Below are 22,442 nucleotides of genomic sequence, written 5' to 3'. Positions count from 1 at the left end.
AGTGGGTCAGGGGCATTACTTATTGCACGCCCCATCGTATATTTGTATATATATATGTATATATATATATATGTGTGTGTGTGTGTGTGTGTGTGTGTGTGCGTGTGTGTGCGCACGCATGTGTGTAGATAATTCCTATCTCTATATTCTGTTTATGGCGCCTTAACAGTCGTGTTCTAAAATTGGTAGTGATCGACTAAGTTGTTTAGGAGTAAATACTGTAGATACAAAATATAAAGATATACACATTCATACATTCATAACTTTATGTAAAGTTATGTCGGTAATTGCTCAAGTTAGTCGAATAAAAGTAAGTCAGCGGACAGAGGAAATCTATCTATCTATCTATCTATCTATCTATCTATCTATCTATCTATCTATCTATCTCTGTATAGCATATACATACGTATGTATGTCTTTATTTCTATGTTAATTTATGTGCATGCGTGTGTGCGTGTGTGTGTGTGTGTGTGTACGTGCGTGCGAACAAATAGAAAGTGACACATGCTTGTAAAAGAAATGAAACAATCTGATGGACTTTTTCATGTTTTTGATTTACCGATTTTTTTCTTTTAATCTTTATTCGATTTTCACAATTTTTTTTTATGTATTATTTACGTGTATGTGAAAGTTGGCAAGAGTTTGTACGAAGAGGAAGGGGTGTATTGCTAAGGCAAAATGTCCGAAAATGTCACTCATAAACTAGTAAAACATCAAAGGCACAACAACCGACCGAGGAAGAGTCTGAAATATTTCCGTGAAATGTTCTATCCTTTTTAATAGGAGAAAAATCAGGACTAACTCACAAACCCGAACAATCAAAAAGTATAAAGGTTTTATCGCTGGCATTTTTGGGTCATAAATTAACAGTGTCAAGTTCCAAATACGGCAACGATTGATTTATGAAGGGCACGTCAAATAATCATATATATAACACACACACACACACACACATATATAGTAACGTATATATATATATATATATATATATATATATATATATATATATATATAATAGGTGTAATATGAAAATCCACACACAAAATGTTTACACACATACATATATACATACACACCAACATAACAACCCCCCCATATATATATATATATATATTATTATTATTGGTATTATTATTATTATTATTATTATTATACATTAGGTTAATGAACTAAAAATATTCAAGGGTTATCCATGGCTGAGATTAATATACGATATATGAAATATATGAAGAAAAAAAAACGAAGTTCAAATCTGTCATTAAAAAATAAGCTCAATAATCAATAATTGATTGCAATAAAAGTCTTTGAATATTAATAGTGTAAAGCTAAAGTATTCAAATGATATCTCTATGTTAATAAAATAGAGACGATTATTTCCTTCTAGAAAAATACATTATAAGAAAGCACACGTAGACGCCACACATTAATCCCAAATAGTGACGATACCTGAAACTACCTGATACATGTTTCACGTAAATTATCAGCCCATCTAATTAAAATTATTGAATTCATTCATTTTATCCAAGACAAGTCCCTTTCTCAAACAAGTCATATTCGCAGGTGGTAGGAGGATACTTAGTCAGTATTTGTATGTCCTTTCACCCCCCCCTATTTTACACCGTTAGAAAAATTTCATCGGGTTCAGTTATTACACGCGTCTGTGAGTTTTATGAATATTCATTTAATACTCATTTAGTATGCACATAATCGCCGCAACCTTCCGTTTCGGTTTTCGTCTTTCATCCATTCGATTAGCTGGTCAGATTTATTCTGTCGTTTAACAGATTGCATTTTTGAACCGTTTGCGAATAAGTTTCGTAAAATGGTGCCTGTCCTTATTCGAATAAGTTTCGTAAAATGGTGCCTGTCCTTATTCGAATAAGTTTCGTAAAATGGTGCCTGTCCTTATTCGAATAAGTTTCGTAAAATGGTGCCTGTCCTTACTCGAATAAGTTTCGTAAATGATGCCTATCCTTATTCGAATAAGTTTCGTAAATGGTGCCTGTCCTTATTTGAATAAGTTTCGTAAAATGGTGCTTGTCCTTATTCGAATAAGTTTCGTAAATGGTGCCTGTCCTTATTCGAATAAGTTTCGTAAAATGGTGCCTGTCCTTATTTGAATAAGTTTCGTAAAATGGTGCCTGTCCTTATTCGAATAAGTTTCGTAAATGGTGCCTGCCCTTATTCGAATAAGTTTCGTAAAATGGTGCCTGTCCTTATTCGAATAAGTTTCGTAAAATGGTGCCTGTCCTTATTCGAATAAGTTTCGTAAAATGGTGCCTGTCCTTACTCGAATAAGTTTCGTAAAATGGTGCCTGCCCTTATTCGAATAAGTTTCGTAAAATGGTGCCTGTCCTTATTCGAATAAGTTTCGTAAAATGGTGCCTGTCCTTATTATTCGCGCCAATAAAAAAGAAAACTTTTATTATCACACATAAAATAATACGAAGCAGATTTTCAAGTGGCTTACTGCGAACAATACACAATTTTATTACTGTTATTACTTCAAAACATGCAATACAAAACTATTCAGTTTCTAGTGAATGCGTACATTTTTACATTAATCCGATTAAATCCTTATGCAACGCCGATCAGTAAACAATAAGGTGTGATCTCTCACTGGTCGAGGACTAGTTTGAATTATGGCTTTAACGTCCACAGCAATAACGTGTTCTCTCAAGACAGACTACTAACCATAACGTACGTGGTTCGATTAAATTTCATTCGGCAGAAACAATTTCTTTTCTGTACTATTTGAAAGCGCTTTCATATGAATACCAGTGGAAGACTTCATTTGTTTTTTTTTCTAAATCATTTACATTCTACGTACAATTTTATCCTAAACGTTTTTAGTGATATCGCTACACAAAATGAACTTTGTGATTTTTTTCTGTGTAAAGAAAACCATAAACATACTTCCTAATATTCATGTTAGTGTGAGTGGATGATATTAGTAACATTAATTATCGGTCACATTTTTTAGTGTGACCAAATATGGACTTCCAATTCTAACCACACGATCGTTGACGTTATAATTTTTGTGTGAATTTTACGAAACTGTTTCAGACAATTCTTTATTGCATTTTGTAACATTGTAAAATTGATGCTATTGTTACAGAAAAAGGGCTGTCCCCTTTCCATGTAAATAAGAAGAACATTAGATAAGTGAAAATGAGATTAGGAAAAGCTGAGACTCGAACCTTGTAAGCAAGGTTAAAAAATAGAATGTTAGAAATCGGAATGTTAAAAAGGTCTATTGTTAAATTCTATTATGAATAGTTAGATATTGTTTATATTGTAAAAAGAACTGATTGCTCATTCTTTTATAAAACTGAATATTAAAATGTCAGCTAAAAAAAAATGAACAATACAAATTAAAAATGCATCGTTAAAAAATAGGTTAGGTTAAAAAGTAGGTTAGGGGAGGATTCTTTGTTTGCGGAAGTGTGTTTTGGAAAAACGTATGCATATCCACGTGAATTAGTCACGTTTGGGAAACAGACTTCTGACGTCATGGCAAAAGGGGTATTCTCAATATAGGAGCTAGAGTTAGTCAGATCAGGGCAGAAGAGTCAGACAGTCAGTCAGCAGAGATCAGGAGAGTCAGTCAGTTGGCAGTCAGTGATCAGCTGCCCCTTTAGAAGCGAAGGGTAGAAGACTAAACTATGTAGATACAAATGTGAATTCCTGACGTCATCATCATTTGACCAGTCTAATGAATAAAGTATCATCTTTGTGTTTTGTCAAACTGTTGTCATGTGTCATCTTTCAACAGAGAAAAGGTAAGGTGTTTATCATTTTGTAATGAACATTGTGTAACCCCCTCCAAGTATATGTATCTTTCCTCCATCTGTGTTAAGAACTTGTGTACATCTCCAGGCAGTATATATATATGAAGTCCCAAGCATCCACAGAACTGTAACATGTATAAATGTTTCCCTCATCATCGTCATTCGTGTATTATATGCCCCCCAATATGAATTCAGCGTCATCCTAAAAAATGTCACCCGCTATTCAACATCTAGAAATTAAAAGGATATCTCTAAAAGTCAAATAGTTTATTTAAACATTTAATTATCGTACAGTGATAAAATATTAATTATTATCTTCAGAAATAAATAAACAAAATCTGTTTTTGTTGTTGTTTTCTCCCAGTGGGGATTTATTTATATATAAAAATAATAAAAATATGTGACGTTTTCAATATTTACGGATGGACAAAAGTCTTTAATTATTAACGTTAACTGCCGAGGAAAATAGGTTAGCAAGTGAATTTTAACAGCTAAGATATTAATTTTGTAAATTACATGTTCTATTTTTGGGTATTTACAATTATTTATTTTGAGAGCTTTTCTTTGCTATTAAACAGATTACCGTATATATATATATATATATATATATATATATATATATATATATATATATATATATATATATATATATTAAGGAGATTTTAAATAATTTTTACACAAAAAATAATAATATTGAATTAATTGATTTAAGATAAACATATGTGCTTTCGAAAATATTAACATTTTAATCAGTTATAATATAGATTATCCAGAATTTTTATTATTAAATATATGGGAAGGAATCCCAGAGAAAAATATTTCCAATCGTATATTTTATGAGAACTGTATTTTATATATAAATTCATCTAAAATTAAATAAGTTTGAAAAAAATCATGAAAATCTGAACATTAGCTGATTTTTTTTACTAGATTTATTAAACACAGACACACAGACACACAGACACACACACACACACACACACACACACACACACACACACACACATATATATATATATATATATATATATATATATATATACCCTAAAATGACTACGATGTAGGAACGTTGGTTTAAAGCGACGATAATATAAACACGTACTAATTTGCGTTATTTAGTTCGCTGAAAACATTTTACAGAATGTTTTCAGCTTATTTTAGGCTTTTCATTTTGAATGATACAAAAGTTATTGCAATATTAATTTTATTAAAGTTACACCGTGTTACATATGAGGGTATTTCTGTGGTGCGCTTCCGAGGTACATAGTGAACAACCTAGTAATCTCACGATGAGGATAACTGAATTCAAACACATTAATAATTACCTAAATCAAGGAAAAGGTAAGACAACGAAAAATCAAATAGTTTCAACCTTTTAAAAATTAATTTCTAACAAATTTATATTTATCTCAGTCTAGGAGGAATCTCAACAAAGAAATATTAGAGCTACCGACAACCAAATAATTCGACCATTTTAAAATGCTTATTCCGAACAAATTTATGATTACTTTAGTCCAGGGAGAATCTCACAAAAATAAATAAATAACTAAATAAATAAATAAAGGCGTAGAGACATCGGAAAATGAATAGTTTCCCCATTAAAACACTTATTCTGTAAAATCGCTTTCTCTTTTAAAAACCGAGAGAGTGCTATTGTTCTCTTAACGGAAAACTCGTGGGCTGACAGTTTTGTTTTTCATTAACCACGAGGAAAACAAATACTTTATATTGTACGATTTGTTTCATTTCTTTCACGAGAGGGGTTCTTAATTCCTAATTAACGTATCACTTAAAATATACAATTTCAATAATTGATAATACGAAAATAGGAATGATATTTTTTGGCCAACGCACAAAAGCAATATAAAATGCTTTCAGTTCACAGGCACATGCAAACACAAAAATGTTCCTGATGCATAGCCCATTTTTTTAAAACAAAATAACCCTAGTCTAGAAAAATTGCTCGTTAAATAAAATTCACCATATTTTAAGTATACTTCAAGAATTCAAGCACGTCATTTTTTATATACCCGCGTTACTAAAAAAATATCTTTACTATTAAAGTTATATTTAAATAAAAAACATCTTTACTATTAAAGTTACATTTAAATAAAAAAACATCTTTACTATTAAAGTTACATTGGAAAAAACATCTTTACTATTAAAGTTACATTTAAAACAAAAACATATTTACTATTAAAGTTACATTTAAATAAAAAACATTTTTACTATTAAAGTTACATTTAAATAAAAAAAAAACATCTTTATTATTAAAGTTACATTTCAATAAACAAACATCTTTACTATTAAAGTTAAATTTAAATAAAAAAATCTTTACTATTAAAGTTACATTTAAATAAACATCTTTACTATTAAAGTTACATTTAAATAAAAAAACATCTTTACTATTAAAGTTACATTAAAATAATTATTTTTACTATTAAAGTTACATTTAAATAAAAAACATTTTACTATTAAAGTTACATTTAAATAAAAAAAACATCTTTACTATTAAAGTTACATTTAAATAAAAAAAAACATCGTTTCTATTAAAATTACATTTAAATAAAAAACATCTTTACTATTAAAGTTACATTTACATAAAAAAATCCTCACTATTAAAGTTACATTTAAATAAAAAAAACATCTTTAATATTACAGTTACATTTAAATAAAAAAAACATCTTTACTATTAAAGTTACATTTAAATAAAAAAACATCTTTTCTATTTAAGTTACATTTAAATAAAAAAACATCTTTAATATTACAGTTACATTTAAATAAAAAACATCTTTACTATTAAAGTTACATTAAAAAAAACATCTTTACTATTAAAGTTACATTTAAATAAAAAAACATCTTTACTATTAAAGTTACATTTAAATAAAAAAATCTTTACTATTAAAGTTACATTTAAATAAAAAACATCTTTACTATTAAAGTTACGTCTAACTAAAAAACATCTTTACTATAAAAGTTACATTTAAATAAAAAACATCTTTACTATAAAAGTTACATTTAAATAAAAAACATCTTTACTATAAAAGTTACATTTAAATAAAAAACATCTTTACTATAAAAGTTACAGTTAAATAAAAAAATCTTTACTATAAAAGTTACAGTTAAATAAAAAACATCTTTACTATAAAAGTTACAGTTAAATAAAAAACATCTTTACTATTAAAGTTACAGTTAAATAAAAAAACATCTTTACTATAAAAGTTACAGTTAAATAAAGGTAGAGATCGTACATTTTCATCAATCTATTAAAATTTGTGTACTTCTGCATTTACTGACCCGTTTTTCTGTGAATTTTTGGAATCTTAAAAAGACATCTCGGTTAAAATATATGAGATAGCAGGTTAATGTCTAGCATCCTGTAGACTGCCCCATCCTCAGCTTAGGCAAAATGATAAAAGAAGGAAAAAAAGTGAACAGAAATATTCTTTGATTATGAAAGGAAAGTCATCAGAAGTAATTTCCCTTTCATTGGAAACAAGTCAGTCATTTTATCTTTTACTCTTTAGCAAGCCTATTAGGTAATCGATGTAATTAATGTCATGTACACAGAATGGTAGAGGTCGCAGCAAACAGTGTAGCCTCAGTAATACACACACACACACACACACACACACACACACACACACACACACACACAATAGAGCAGTTCAGAGTAAGGAATGTTGCTAAACATTTTATTTAACCCACGTTGTCCTGAACTGTTATTGCTTTGAAGCGAGTTGGTTTTCTACATAGATTTATTATAGATTATGGCTCCTGGTTATCTGCATGAAACACTTCTTGTAGCTAGTCGTTAACCTGCAAGAATAACGTCTGCATGCAAAGTTGAGGATATCAACACAAGAACACATGTCGGTCTGAATAAATCCGGTATAAAACTATTTGATGGATACATACAAATAAAAACCTGCAGACATTTACAAAAACATCAGTAAATCAATTTAATCCGTAGTGGAATCGTCTGTGCAGACGAATTGTTGTAGACGAATTAACAATTCGTTATATACGAATCATTGTAGATAAATAATCTTAGAGGAAAAATCAATGTAATATAAAACGATAAACATGTTTTTATTTATTTGAAGTGAAAAGGAAAAGTAATTCCAGCCCCTTCTTAAAAAAATGAAGGGTGAAAAGCAAAACAACTTGAGTTTCTTTAAAAGCGTGATCTTTTCCTTTGCAACAAAGGAAAATAAAAATAAAAATATGAAACAATTTTTTTTTACAGTTTTACATTTTTTTTTTTAATAAATTTATAAGAATTAAAATAAATAACCGAAAATGTTCTCACAGATTTTATGGATCATTCACTTTAGAATTTCTCGTGTTGTCGACTGACCAAAAAATATTAATTACATGTAAGTAATGAATTAAAAAAATGATCTGGATAAAACAATAACATTTCATGAATTTGATATTGACAATTTCATATGATTTGGTAATATTTTATTTAAATAATCAGAAAGTAAATATGAATAATAGTGTTCAATGTTCAATTGAATTTGTACATTGTTGATTTTATTTTTTATATATCCGGCGTTGTAGAAGCAGGAAAGATAAAAAAATGTGTATAACAACTTTATATTAAACCTTTTATCCATTTAAATCTTTATTTCAGTCTCTCTATCTTTTTCTCATCCCTTCTCTCTCTTGTTTTGATGTATTGAAAAGAATTATAATAATGTAAGGAATTCACGTAAGCTTTCAGTTTTTGCTCACGGACTAACATAACATCTTTGTGTCCTCTGCCTTGGAAATTTCATAAAATCTGCCTTAATGTATTCTCAAGCAACACAACGTTTCTTATCTTTGCTTTGGCTGTCAAAATTTAATGAAATCTATATTTGTTTAAGTGTATTGCCGGGCCACACGAAGTATCGTGTCTTTTCTTTTTTCCATCAAACATATACCACATAGTCAATGTACTACTGTATTATTACACACAATTGATCTATCGAGGGTATTGAGCACCTAATAGCATATAGTATTTACCAAGTGTGACGTTGTATTATTGTACAGACCATGCCTATAAAGGATACTGATAACTTCCAATTAAGCGCATACAATTGACCGACTGTATAAAATTTAGGAAAACTCGTCCCCGGAAAACTCGTCCCCGGAAAACTCGACCCCGGAAAACTCGTCCCTTTTGCTAGGTATGAAAAACTGGTCCCTTATTGAATAAGTATCGATTGAAAACACATTTTATGACCGCTCTTGAAGAAGATATTGTCTTTAAAAGAGAATACACATCCCATAATATTTTTAAAAATATTTTTACTTGTATACTGTTGTTTAAAAAATATTAAATTAATTTTTCTAAGTTTTAGTTTTCTACCTAGTTTTGAAAGTTTTGAAACTTATTTTAAAGAGTTTAGTTAAAAAAAAAAGTAATGTCGAGTGTTACTTATGAACATAAAATGTCCGACATAAGAGGATCACGTCTAGTCTTAGGAGGATAATTGCTCAAAAATAGAAAATTAAAGAACATATTAAAGTAGATATAGTTTTAAAACGAGCCCCCCCCCCAAAAAAAAGAAAATAAATTGGTATATTTTTAGGTAATAATGCACATCCCATAATATTTAAAAAAATATTTTTTCATGTTTATTGTTTTAAAAAAATTAAATTGATTTTTCTAAGTTTTCGTTTTCTACCTAGCTTTGTAAGTTTTTGGTGTTTAAACTTATTTTAAAGAGTTTATTTAATTAAAAAGAAATAACAAGTAATGTCGCACTCGACATTACTTAGTAAATAATTTTTAACAAAAAATGTCCGAAAATTAAAGAAAATACTGAGGTATATATAGTTTTAAAACGAGTCTCCTCCACCTCCAAAAGAAAATAAATTTGTATATTTTTAAGAACTGCACAAGTGCCTCCGAAATGACTTTTAAACAATACTCTCCTCTCCCGATGTTAAGAATGGCTTTCGAAATAATAACTTATTATTTCAACGCGGTACCAAAATTACATAAGACCATGTTTTCTTTTTTGTTTTGTAATAACACAAGAATTATTTAAACCAAATTAATTCTTCTAAATAAAATAATTGCTTTCTTTGATAATACGTGTTTTCTTTCTTTATTTTTGTTTCGTAATGACACAAAAAGTGTTAAAACTAGAGTTTTTTTTTAATATAAATATTTGGTTTCGTTTTTTTGTATCTTGATTCCGTGATCAAGTTTATTTTTTTTAAGCAAGAGTTAAAAATAATTTTTAAAAATATTATGGGGGTGCATAGTCTCTTTTAAAAACAATATTTCCTTGAAGAACAGTAATAAAATGTGTTTTCAATCGATATTTATTCAATAAGGGACCAGTTTTCCTACCTAGTAAAAAGGGGGGGGAAGAGTTTTTTTGGGTACGAGTTTTCCGGAGACGAGTTTTCCCGGGACGAGTTTTCCGGGCACCGTAATAATGTATTCTTACACAGTCCTACCCTATCTAGCATGGAGGAGTACTTATGATTCAGTAAGCTTCCTTCAGTCTTGACAGACTATGGATACCCACAGTAAGGGAGCCTACGCTTGAAATTCTTTGTGGCAAGAGTTGCGCAATTTCTAACCACATCTCTCCTGGGACGACATTGTTAAATGCCACTAGCAAGTAGTGGTTCAGGATAACTGGAAACAATACCGAGATAAACGGAAAGCATATACAGCACCTAGAATTCTCAAATGGTCATCCATCTGGTACTAGCCAGGCTCAACGTTGCTTAACTTCGGTGATCTGACGGGAACCGGTGTGTCAACGTGATTATGCAGTCATTATTGAGCGTTATATTATTACACTCACCTGTTCTGTCTGAAGTATTGAGCATTATTTGATTCAACATGTACTACATACGAAGTGTAATATTGCATTGTAACAGACACACGTCCTAAGTGTCGTACGTTATAATTACATACATTTGTTCTACCTAGAGTATAGAGCATTATATTATGCAGTTTACACCGTTGAAAATGATCTACCGTATTATACATCTATTGCTCCTCGGAAACACTAAACTTGTCTAGCGTACAAAACTATAACAAAACACAGTAATTTTATTGCTCCCTGACAACGCGGCGTTTAAACACACCTGTGTTATTTAAGATATTGAACACACATGGATTAATATATATTATTTACCAAATGTAATATTGTAATCTTGCATTTATCATTCATAGGAAAAACTTAGTTCTTGTTCTAGTATACAACAACATAACAAAGCAAGGACTCACATTCTTTTATTGCTCCTGAGAAACACGGTGTTAATGGAATTCGGCATTGGTACATTTATTGGCCAGGGCAATACCGTGTTTTTGTGTAGTATAGCGGCCTTTGAAATTGTTACTATCATACAATATGGAGTTTAAACAAACCTTCTTGTATACTGAACACTATTAGATTCACTATATATCAATTTAAAATGTAATACTGTAAACTTATTTTACCCGGGCAACGCTGAGTTTCTTCTCTTATATACAACACTATAATTATTGAAATTCGACTGAACACATCGAATAAATAACTGCAACGCAAAAGTAAAATAGAACAGATATATTGAAAGCAGGAAAGTATATACAATATTTACATAGAGTCCATTGGTATAGTAATGGGGAGACCGTCCCTGGAGACGGTGTCGGCTGGGTGGTCGTTGATTCTTGATCTCGTGTCTCTCTGAATCTCCTGCTGAGTCTCTCGTTGGGTCTCTCCCGTCTTTAGGTTACCAACTATATTTATATAGTTGACAGTCCATGTATGCTAATTAGGTAGATCTTACCACAACAATAACAAAAAAAAAGGAAAAGAAAAAAAATGAATGAAGTTATTGCGTCCGGAAACGTAGCGGTCAAGCATAATGTTTTACCTAGAATATTAAGCACCTTTAACTTAAAATTTATCACTTAACGAATGTAATACTGTATTATTAATATTATTGATCCCCCACAACACCACAAACAGTGAAGTTTTTTTTCCATATACAACTCCCCTTTTCTAGCAAGAGTACTGCGCACCTCTGAATAAAAATGAACAACTTACCAAATGTAATACTGTATTTTTATTTTTATTGTTCTCGGACAAGAAATGAATAAATAAATGAACGAATAATTTATCTTGGGTATTGAGCACATTTGGACTGGCATATACCACTTACCGAATGTTTCTTATTAATTTTTTTTCACTGGCAACATCGTAATTCTTGTTTAGTATAGAACGTTTAGAAGTTATTGTTCCAAGATAATGCAGCATTCAAACACGCATTCGTGATTTAGAATATTGAACAGTTTTGGATTAATATATACCCTTTACCAAATGTAATAATCTATTATTACTATATTTGAAAAATAAGAAAATATTCATTCTCTTCAAGGCATCTATACATATTAAAGCGTAATGAAAATGAATGGTAAAAAGCGTAGAGAAAAACGTAAATATAGAGTGAATGTCTTTTTTGATGATTAATCGAAATGATTTTTGTTAAGATATGACTTTATCGTGAAAAATAAAAATAAAAATATGAACCGTACAATGTGTAATGATAAACTTGTTTGTTTATTTGTATTTGAAATCACCACTGCGAATATTTTGTATTTTTCGTGTTCGATGAAAGTAAATTCTATTTTGAAGATTGACTGTTTTTAATGTCTGTGTTGAACTGCTGATGGCCGTGCATTCCGTTATTCGGTAGAATTAAACAAGTCAGGTATGCTGTCGTTAATTAAATTTTCTATACTAACGTTATTACGCAGTAAATGACTATCTAAAAAGGCAAATACTTTTTTCGGTGACATGTGGGTATGTGTGGCTATAAAAAATCGATGAATCCGGGTTCCGTGAGAGGACTTGATTTAATGAAGGCATAATATTTGCTACTATCTTTGTGGGATTACGTATTTGAGAGAGTAAACTAAATTGTGCAAATTGTAGCATTTATTAAATGATGAGATGTGTGGATTCTTGGGTGAAAGCACGCTGCAGTATTTCTTAGAAATGGTAAGTGTGAAAGATTTGCATATAAACTGGCTCGTTGTTTTCCTATAGTATCGAAAGTGTCACAGGAAAAATCTACTTCTTTTTATAAAGTATATAAATATAAAGACCAAGGCATGTTCCTATAAAACCGCTGGAAAGTTTTTTATATGAAATAAAAAAGAATTGGAGAAGCAAAAAGATAAAGGAAGTGGAGATATGTAAAGTTTGCAAACATAAATAAAAGCACTTACTTAATGTAGTGTTTATATTATAGGCTCCCCTCCTATACTTGAATTCAAAACACACATGGTAAAACACCAATATATATATATATATATATATATATATATATATATATATATATATATATATATATAAAGAATTGTCTCTTTTCCGGAAGAAGTATATTCGGAAACAAAATGTAGCAAATTGCACTATTTTTAGCATCAATACTGCACAAAAAGGAATTTATTGCGTGTCAGAATCAAATATTATTGTCAGATGCATTTCTAATTAGGTTTACCATTCGAAATTCACTAAGATAAAGTCATGTATAAGACAGATAGGAACAACATTGTAAAGCATTTGTATTTGTTTGATACATCAGATTGAATGTAAGGAAATCATTTTGAGAACCATATTTTCACCGGATACATCGACTGTCATTCAAACGGAAATAATATTGTTATCATGAGTTATTTTCCGCCTTTTCATCCAATCTTAACCTCTTCCCAAATTACCAGTTTTATTAAATTAGTGATTTGACCCTTCAGTCTCCTCGTTGTCAATTTTTCTATGACGTGTCTTATACGACTGGGCATGCTTTAAGCACACAGTTTATTTGTCGCCACAATACATATTAAACGTTAACACATCTTCACTATTTTCTCATCATTTCGAAGATTTTATTTATTTATTTACTAATCCATCTAAATTTTAGACATCTTGGACAGTTATTATATGGCAAGAAAGAATATTATTACGAGAGTGTTTATAAGTTTTCATAGCACTGAAAAATTCGTACATTGTAAACAATAGAATTGATTGATTATTATCATTTTCAATATATATATATATATATATATATATATATATATATATATATATATATATATATATATATACACGAGCAAACAGTTAATAAAACATGTTAAAAACACTTTGAAATGAGTTAAAAACATATTTAATCTGAAAAGGAAACACTAGATAAGTGGATAGTCCTTAATCCGCGGAGTTTCGAAGAAATACTTTCCTTCTCATCAGAGGGTAGGAATTAGCAAAATGCGGGAACGGATTTTGCATGCAGAAGTATTTGATGAAACAACAAGTTAGTCAAAGATCTTACTTGAAAAAAAAAAGTGAAGCAGAAGGAATATGGTGAAGAAAAAGGTGATTACACATGAATTGATAGTCTTGTGGAAGATAAATAATCCAGTGACGGTAAAATCCAAATGTATAACTTCAAGAAAGTTAATTGAATTTCCATTTGCACAAGTAAAATCCAAGGAAATCCCGTAATTGGAAGAAGATGGTCCATAATAATTCAAAGGCAGAACTCCATGGAATAATTCACAAACATGTGTACAAGGAAAAAAAGGAAAAGATTCCAATAATAATAAAAGAAAAATAAGATATGCTTTTCACTCTACTTCCGAGACATAAATATAAATAAGAAAGATCAGGAAAGAAAAAGAGGAGAAGATATATATATATATTTAAATGAGGGGGAAGTCACCAGCAATGTGTATTTTTTAACATTATTTTATTATTCCGTATCTTGGTTTTTTATTGAGAATTATGTTTAGATCATTGTAATAATGTTTTTAAATCATTTAAATCGTTTTTAACGCGTTTCAGACGTTCTGTGAAGCGTCCTCTTCAGAAATTATTTTCAAAATGTGTTGGAGATGTAAAAATAGCATTTTTGTAGTTCATTTGAAATGTTTCCAAGGGGTGGAACCGTGTAAGTATCTACTATTCATTGGAATGTTCAATTTTTATTACTCTTTTATTGGGCTGTGGCGAGTCGGCAGTGGTCATTCCTACACATTGCTGGTGACTTCCCCCTTATTTTAATATACATCTTTCTTTCGTTTGAATATATATATATATATATATATATATATATATATATATAATACACACACACACACAAACGCACACACACACACACACACACACACACACACATATATATATATATATATATATATATATATATATATATATATAAACGTAACTCTTGTGGACCTGACCAAGGCATTTGATACAGTGAGCTGGAAGGGGCTTTGGCTGATTTTGGAGCACTTCGGCTGCATCCCAAAGCTCCTCAACATGATAGTTCAGTTGCATGAGAACCAGAGCGGTTAGGTCAGAATAAATAACAACCTCTCAGAACTCTTCCTCATCGTCAATGGCGTAAAACAGGGATGCGTTCTGGCACCGACTATGTTCAGCAACTTCTTCAGCATGATGCTCAAGCAGGCGACCGAAGATCTTGACGATTACGATGCTGTCTGCATTCGCTATCGCCTCAACGGCAATCTGTTCCGCTTCAAAACGATACAAGCCCACACAAAAACCTTCGAGCAGCTGAGTCCTCTTTGCCGACAACGCTGCCCTTGTTGCGCACACTGAAACAACCTTGCAGCGTCTCACATCCTGCTTCGCAGTGGCTGCCCAGCTCTTCGGGCTCGAGACCATCTTGAAAAAGACGGAAGTTCTCCACCAACCTGCTCCCCGGGTAGAGTACCCCCCACATCACTATTGGCGAGACTAAGCTGAATCTCGTTCACCAGTTTACCTACCTGGGGTGTACAATCACATCCGATGCCAAACTCGACAGAGAAATAGACAACAGACTGACCAAAGCAAACAGCGCTTTTGGCAGAGTGTACAACAGAGTCTGGAAAAAACAGACACTTAAAAAATTGCACAAAATCAGTGTGTACAGAGTCGTAGTACTCTAGTCCTGACAATTTAACGCCACCAATTACGGCTCCTCGAGCGTTTTTATCAGCGCTGTCTCCGCATCATTCTCAACATCCACTGGAGTGACTGTCCCCAATGTTGAGCTTGTCGAACGGGCGGAAATTACCTTGGGTCGGACGCGTCTCCAGAATGGACGATCATCGCCTGCTCAAGATAGTCCTATATGGCGAACTCTCTACTGGTCGTCGTGACAGAGGAGCACCGAAGAAAAGATATAAAGACTCTCTGAAGAAGTCCCTCGGTGACTGCTACATAATCCACCTCCAGTGTTCTGCTCCTGCTGCTGACCGTGTTACCTGGCGATGTACTGTCCACGAGGCTGTCGCCTCCTTTGAGATCTCCCGCACAGAGAATCTGCGGGAGAAGCGCTGCAGGAGGAAGATTCGGGAAGCCTCAGCTGCCACACCTGCCGTGACTTTTGACTGCAGCCGCTGTGGCCAAATCTGCTTGTCCCGCAACGGGCTTGTCAGCCACAAGCGTGCCTGCAGTCGACGTGGACGCCCACCGTCATAGAATCTTCGTTTGCGATACATACATACAGTGACACGTATTGGGTACATGTTATTTTCCTGTTATAACACTAGTTATATGTTCCACATGTTGCCTGATATTAGGAAGTAATATTTCATAAAATTGATATGGAAGGGGATAAAAAAATTCATAGTTGAATCAATGATACCTTTTTCAACTTCCAAATTTGTTCTTTTTCCTCCACATTCATATTAACTGACATTGTTATATCAAGGATTATTGCCTTGTGCTCTATTTTCTCCAACAAAATACAATCTGGTCCGCTTGGTTCAATCACATTATTATATTGGATACTCATATCCCACAATAATTTCACATGATCAATTTTCATCAATCCTTTTGTAACATGCTCGTACCATTTTTCACTGCATTCCCAGCGTCCTTTTTTTTCATATATCACAACGGACTTTGTCTCGAAATATTGTCATGCCCCCTCTTGTGTTGCGTTTGAACTAATAGATGGATGACCTGAAACTGTTTGCAAAAGCAAAGACAGAATTTGTGAAAAGCACTTGTGGTGTATGGCAGTATTAAATTATTAACTTTGGTCAATAAGACTGTTCTTTCTTTAATCTAGTTTTCGATTATCGATTAACAATTTATGATACTCATCATAGGCAGTCGAATACAAAACCTATCTAAGAAAACTCCCAGATATATAAAGTGTATCTGTAAAATTTCATAAAAATCGGTCTAGCCGTTTTAGAGTTCATAGGGAATAAACTCACACACACACACGCCCAAGTATATATATATATATATATATATATATATAGTAAAACTGGTAATTAGTAAAAACCTGAAGAGAGTGCTCAATACTATTGCAGAGCAAATATGTGTTATATTTTTATTACCGTTTTATCTATTTGGTTACATATGTTTCGGATGTTGGACCATGTTTACGATCCAACAGCCTCGTCAGACCTTACAGAAAGGTTTCTGTAAGGTCTGACGAAGCTGTCGGATCGTAAACATGGCCCAACATCCGAAACATATGTAACCAAACAGATAAAACGGTAATAAAAAATAAAACATATATATATATATATATATATATATATATATATATATATATATATATATATATATATATATATATATATATATATATATATAGTAGTTTCCTTTAGTATTTGCACACTATGAATACCCACTGCTTGCACGTGAAATTTTAGTGACAAGAGTTGTCCTATGTCAAAACACACCTCTCTTGAGTCGGCGTTGTTAAATACCAGGTGTAAGTAGAGGTTCAAGACGATTGAAAACAATGCCGAGAAAGCAGAAAGCACATACAGCGCATAGAATTGCCAAATTGTTACCCATCTAGTACTAGCCAGAAACAAAGCTGCTTATCTTTCATGATCTGACGATATATATATATATATATATCTGAAAAAGGGTCTAAATAGATAACCTGCAAAGAATAGATGGTTAAACACTGTCCTAACGGTGATAGATCGCAGGAAACCAATACTGGCATAAATAATGGTTGATGCAATGACACAAAGAATGAAAAAGCGGGAAAATCATAAGTGACAACATTATCCACAACAACAATTTCCCTCGCTTTTTGACCCCTTGTCCAATACAAACGGGGTCAGTCATGTGACCCCTGTCCGAATGGACAGTCGCACTGTGCTTTTGAAGCCATCCTCGCGACCTTCCCTCATCACCCGGTGCCCCAGGGGGTATGGTTCCCTATCTTCATCTTCTGATCACTGTCTTTCACCGACATTGGACTTCCAATACGAAAATGTCGGTGATGTTTTGCACAGTCTCTTTTTTTTCGACCATTTTTCTCCATTTATTCTTTTTCTGTCAAATCATTTCTTGTGTTGAGATACTTAAAAAATTTTTGTTCGCTTTAATACGAGTTGACGTTTCGATCTACGCCAAGCAATATAGTCTAACAGAAATCTAAAAAAATGGCATGCCTACCACTCCTTTATCTTTACCTAGATATATCAATAGTTTAATATATATATATATATATATATATATATATATATATATATATATATATATATATATATATATATGTTCAATTTTTATCGCACTGACGGTGATATTTAGAGCCTAGTTTTCTTTTTTAAATTCATTAAAACAATCTTCTACATTCTTCATTACTTAGTCATGAATATATAAGGTTTACTAATTTGCACATTCTCCCAAAAAACAACTTTCATTAATTAATTAATAATGGTTTCTTATTCCGTTATTTGTTTCGTTTAACTATTACGCTCAATTATCTTTACGCATATTTTCCCCATTGTGCAGAACTGCGTGGCATTTAGGATGAAAAAGTCTAGCACGTATATATATATATATATATATATATATATATATATATATATATATATATATATATATAAAGCTGAACGTCTGTGTGTCTGTCTGGTCACGAATAGACTCCTATATGGTTGACTATTATAGAAAACTGATCACATATAATGATAGAGATGTATCGAGACAGACACAGGAATGGGTATGTTTGATCTGGCATAATAATGATTCATTAAAATTGTGAGGTCTGCGTACGCGCCTGGTCCACAAAGTATGGAAATAAAAAATTTAAAAATTAAAAAGAAAAAAACGTTTACAAGTGTTTTTGATATAGATGTACATAATAATACTTTGATAAGCATGTTTTAACTTAAATAGGCATGGTATAATAAAAATTGTGGGGTCTGCGTTCTCGCCTGGCTTCCATAGAATGGAAATAGGCACAAACTTTTATAAAGACTTTTCATATCTATCTGCGTAAGTATACTTTGATAATTATGTTTCAGTTTGAAGAAATATGGTATGATAAATTTATAGGATGTTCGTTCGCGCCTGACCTCCATAGAATGGAAATATGTCACAAAGTTTAACAAGGTTTTTTAATACAGATCCACAGAATATTGTGATAAGTGTTTCAGTGTGAACAGGTATGGTATAATAAATTATGGGGTTTATCTATTTTATTTGTACTTTCATCATATTTTGCTTTGGTTTTGATACCCCCAAATTCGAAGCTATCTCTTTATAAACCTTCCTTTTCATAACCTATCATACTTTTATAAATCAGAGTCCATTTTCTGTAGGCTGTTTTTAAACCCAGTCAACGAAGGTTACTTTTGCTAGTATATATATATATATATATATATATATATATATATATATATATATATATATATATATATATATATATATATAAGAAACAAGAGATGCGGTGAATGAAGAAAGCTCTCCGATCCCGATATAAATTTGTCATGTCGGTTATTCTTCATTGGTAAGCGACTAGTAAAAGCGATCCTACATACTTGAGGATGAAACTAACTGGCGAAATTATTGGATTCCGGAGGCTGCGGTATTGCAGCATGATAAGTGAGAAATTATAAGCAATCGCGATGTGTAAGGGTTGGAGTGTAGGATAGTGCTCATCTATCTCCGATCATGCCATTAGTCCACACAAGCAAAAAAAAAAAAAAAAGAAGAAAATGTCTTTTGCGATGTGCAGGTCGAAGGTGACGCTGTGTCCATTGCTTCGTATTACTGCCGCGCTAAATCGGATATAACTTTCTCTGATAAAGAAAATCATGTTCGTAGATATATTTGTGCCTCTTCAAATGTCTTTTCTATTTTTGTTTATCTTTGTTGCTAATCTTGTCTTTGTGTTCACATAGCTTAAGACGGACGTAGGTTCTTTTATGTTCGGTTTTGTTTTTCCACGTGTAAAACAACCGTATATGACGGCAATGAGTTATCGCGTTAACAATCGGCCTAAGTGCATTGGTTTTAAAAGACTTGTCTAAGGCAAGGATTATTCGTACATCTATTCACACCGGAGTCAATTGCACGTCGGGATATAATGTACTAAGAATCCAATCTTTAAACACCAACAAATAACTCTTGGTGCAACATAGGTTGGCTTTAATTTAAAAATAAATCATTCCTACAATCGAATTAGCATGTTCAGCGTATGCTTGCACAGAGAATCACACGGTATTAATGCAGTTACCCACATATAGATAAAGACATAATTTTTACGCGCATATAAAACCCATTTTTTTTTTACTTGGAGGTCACCGCTTGTCAAGGCTCAGTGGTCGTTCTAGGATAAAGGTTAATGAGAATACGGTGGATGGTGAGTCAACACCGAGATAATCAGTGATGGTGGAACTTGGGCAGGGTTTAATTATTTAAGAAGACGGCTCAGCAAAATACGTATTTACATTGGACTTGGAAACGCCTATGTTATAGTCAGTTTGGTACTGTGTTCCAATGATGAACAATTCTAGACTCATGGGATTTCCGTCTAGTTTTAGTCACAGATAGAAAGCGAGGGAAATTGTTAACAGCTGTTGTAACTAAATGAGCGGGTACCCGATGTTTTAGCTCATTGGAGCATATAACGTTAAAATAAGGATAAAGCAGGGAGAGACTCGCAAAGTCTTTTCTGTGAGGGCGAGGGACTAGGCTAGCGAAAAAAATCCGCGCCCACTAGATTTCAAAAACGTGTTTTGTACCCTATGGAAGCAGGAACAGGTACTCTTGCCATCCCTTTCCTAGATGTGGTTACATTAATCATTCTCAGGACGTATTTGGTTCTTCTATACGTAGAAGATTGCGTCGAGAGTGAGATACTGTCTGAAGCGGCAGAATGATACATCAACACATACATCTACACACGTACAGACATAGTTGTAAAATTTAGTCATCTCAGTTTATACTGCTTCATAAGAAATAAACGCGAAGATAAACAATTATTTGTAACAGTTCATGATGGTCGTATTTATATATACACTGATGGGAATGAGGCAAAATTACTTTCTGCAATTGAACATGTAATCAGATTATAAAATCAGTTGGAACTGCATAAAAAATCCTATTTGCTAAATTTATACTTTTATCCTTTTATTTACTTTTTCTTTTTCAACATTAAAAGAATAATATCGGGTCAGAGGGGGTGTAGAAATATGACTAGATAACCATATTGTTAAAACTTACCAGATATTATAGTGGTCAGTTATATGAGTTTAACCAAAGTATGTCAGCATTTGTAACCAAATGATGTTTGTATAAATAATATTTTCAAAATAATAAAACTAATAGAAAAATGGAAACATTTATCAAACGAACCAAAGAGTAGACGATAGTAAAGTATGACACAAGGAAAACATGAACCCATACAAATTTTATTGACTTTTTCAAAGTTTATAAAATTTCAAGAAACTTTTAGACTTATTTGTAGCCATGTATAAATTTCTGAAGTCAGTCAATAATTCTGCTTTTGATAGCGCATAGTTATTGATACTTTCATCGAAATTTGTGCTTGCACTACAGTCTATGATTTGTTGCTAAAATAGGCCTCCACACAAAAGGTGTTTCCTTGATTGACCATAACATGTTAACGAAGAATATTTTCCAAATATGTTGTGCACAAGCCTGACTATCATATTCTGAAAGAGAAAAGAAAGAAAAATTAAAATTAACAATTTCATATAAAAAAAATTGGGTTTTGTTTTTTGGGTCACCTCGTATTACCACAGGACTTTAATAAAAGCCCACAAAAACGATTTCAGATTAAAATCAAACAAATTTATTTAAAATGTTTACAATTAATTCCAATTCCGCTTTTACAGGTTAACAATTTATTTTCGACGGATGGTATACACTAGTTTTTAACATAAACTCTCTTCATAAGTTTTTCAAACACTTTTATTTCAGTTTCTAATACAGATCAAACGTCGATACCGCTAGAGAAATCCAACAATGAATAAATAGTTTTGATAAATCCCACAGTGACTGGAGATGAATTGTTACTTGTTACCAACGGAAAAAGAAAAGGACATAGATAGATAGAACGAAGAACAGCTGAAAGTGGTCATCAGGGGAGGTATAGATAGGGCGTGTGGCTGGCGGTTTATTGGTCGAGCAGGGTACTTCGATGTCCAGTTTTCCAACCCTCACGGGCCAGAGAGAACAAAAACTTCGTGAAGCCAAAAGAAGGGGGAAACGAATTGATATCGTTGAAAAGGCCTCTGGTTATTTAACTCTATTGGGAAACGAACTCTGATTGATTGCTTAGCTCTAAGTGTTTTGGGAACACCAAATATATCATCGATCGGCCAACTGTCAAACGAACTTTAGAATGCGACCACCC

The 22,442-nt window shown here is 32.0% G+C and overlaps 1 pseudogene; it reads right to left on the bottom strand.

Annotated features, from left to right (window-relative positions):
- Positions 1 to 10,466: 10,466 nt before the first annotated feature.
- Positions 10,467 to 10,583, bottom strand: LOC145285096 (5S ribosomal RNA; annotated as a pseudogene).
- Between the last annotated feature and the right edge of the window lie 11,859 nt (positions 10,584 to 22,442).

The sequence above is a fragment of the Euprymna scolopes genome, chromosome 9, assembly GCF_053919585.1.
Source record: "Euprymna scolopes isolate OS-2025 chromosome 9, ASM5391958v1, whole genome shotgun sequence".
NCBI lineage: Eukaryota > Metazoa > Mollusca > Cephalopoda > Sepiida > Sepiolidae > Euprymna > Euprymna scolopes.
Note: the sequence above shows the minus strand (reverse complement) of the source record. Positions and strands in the feature narration are given on the sequence as shown.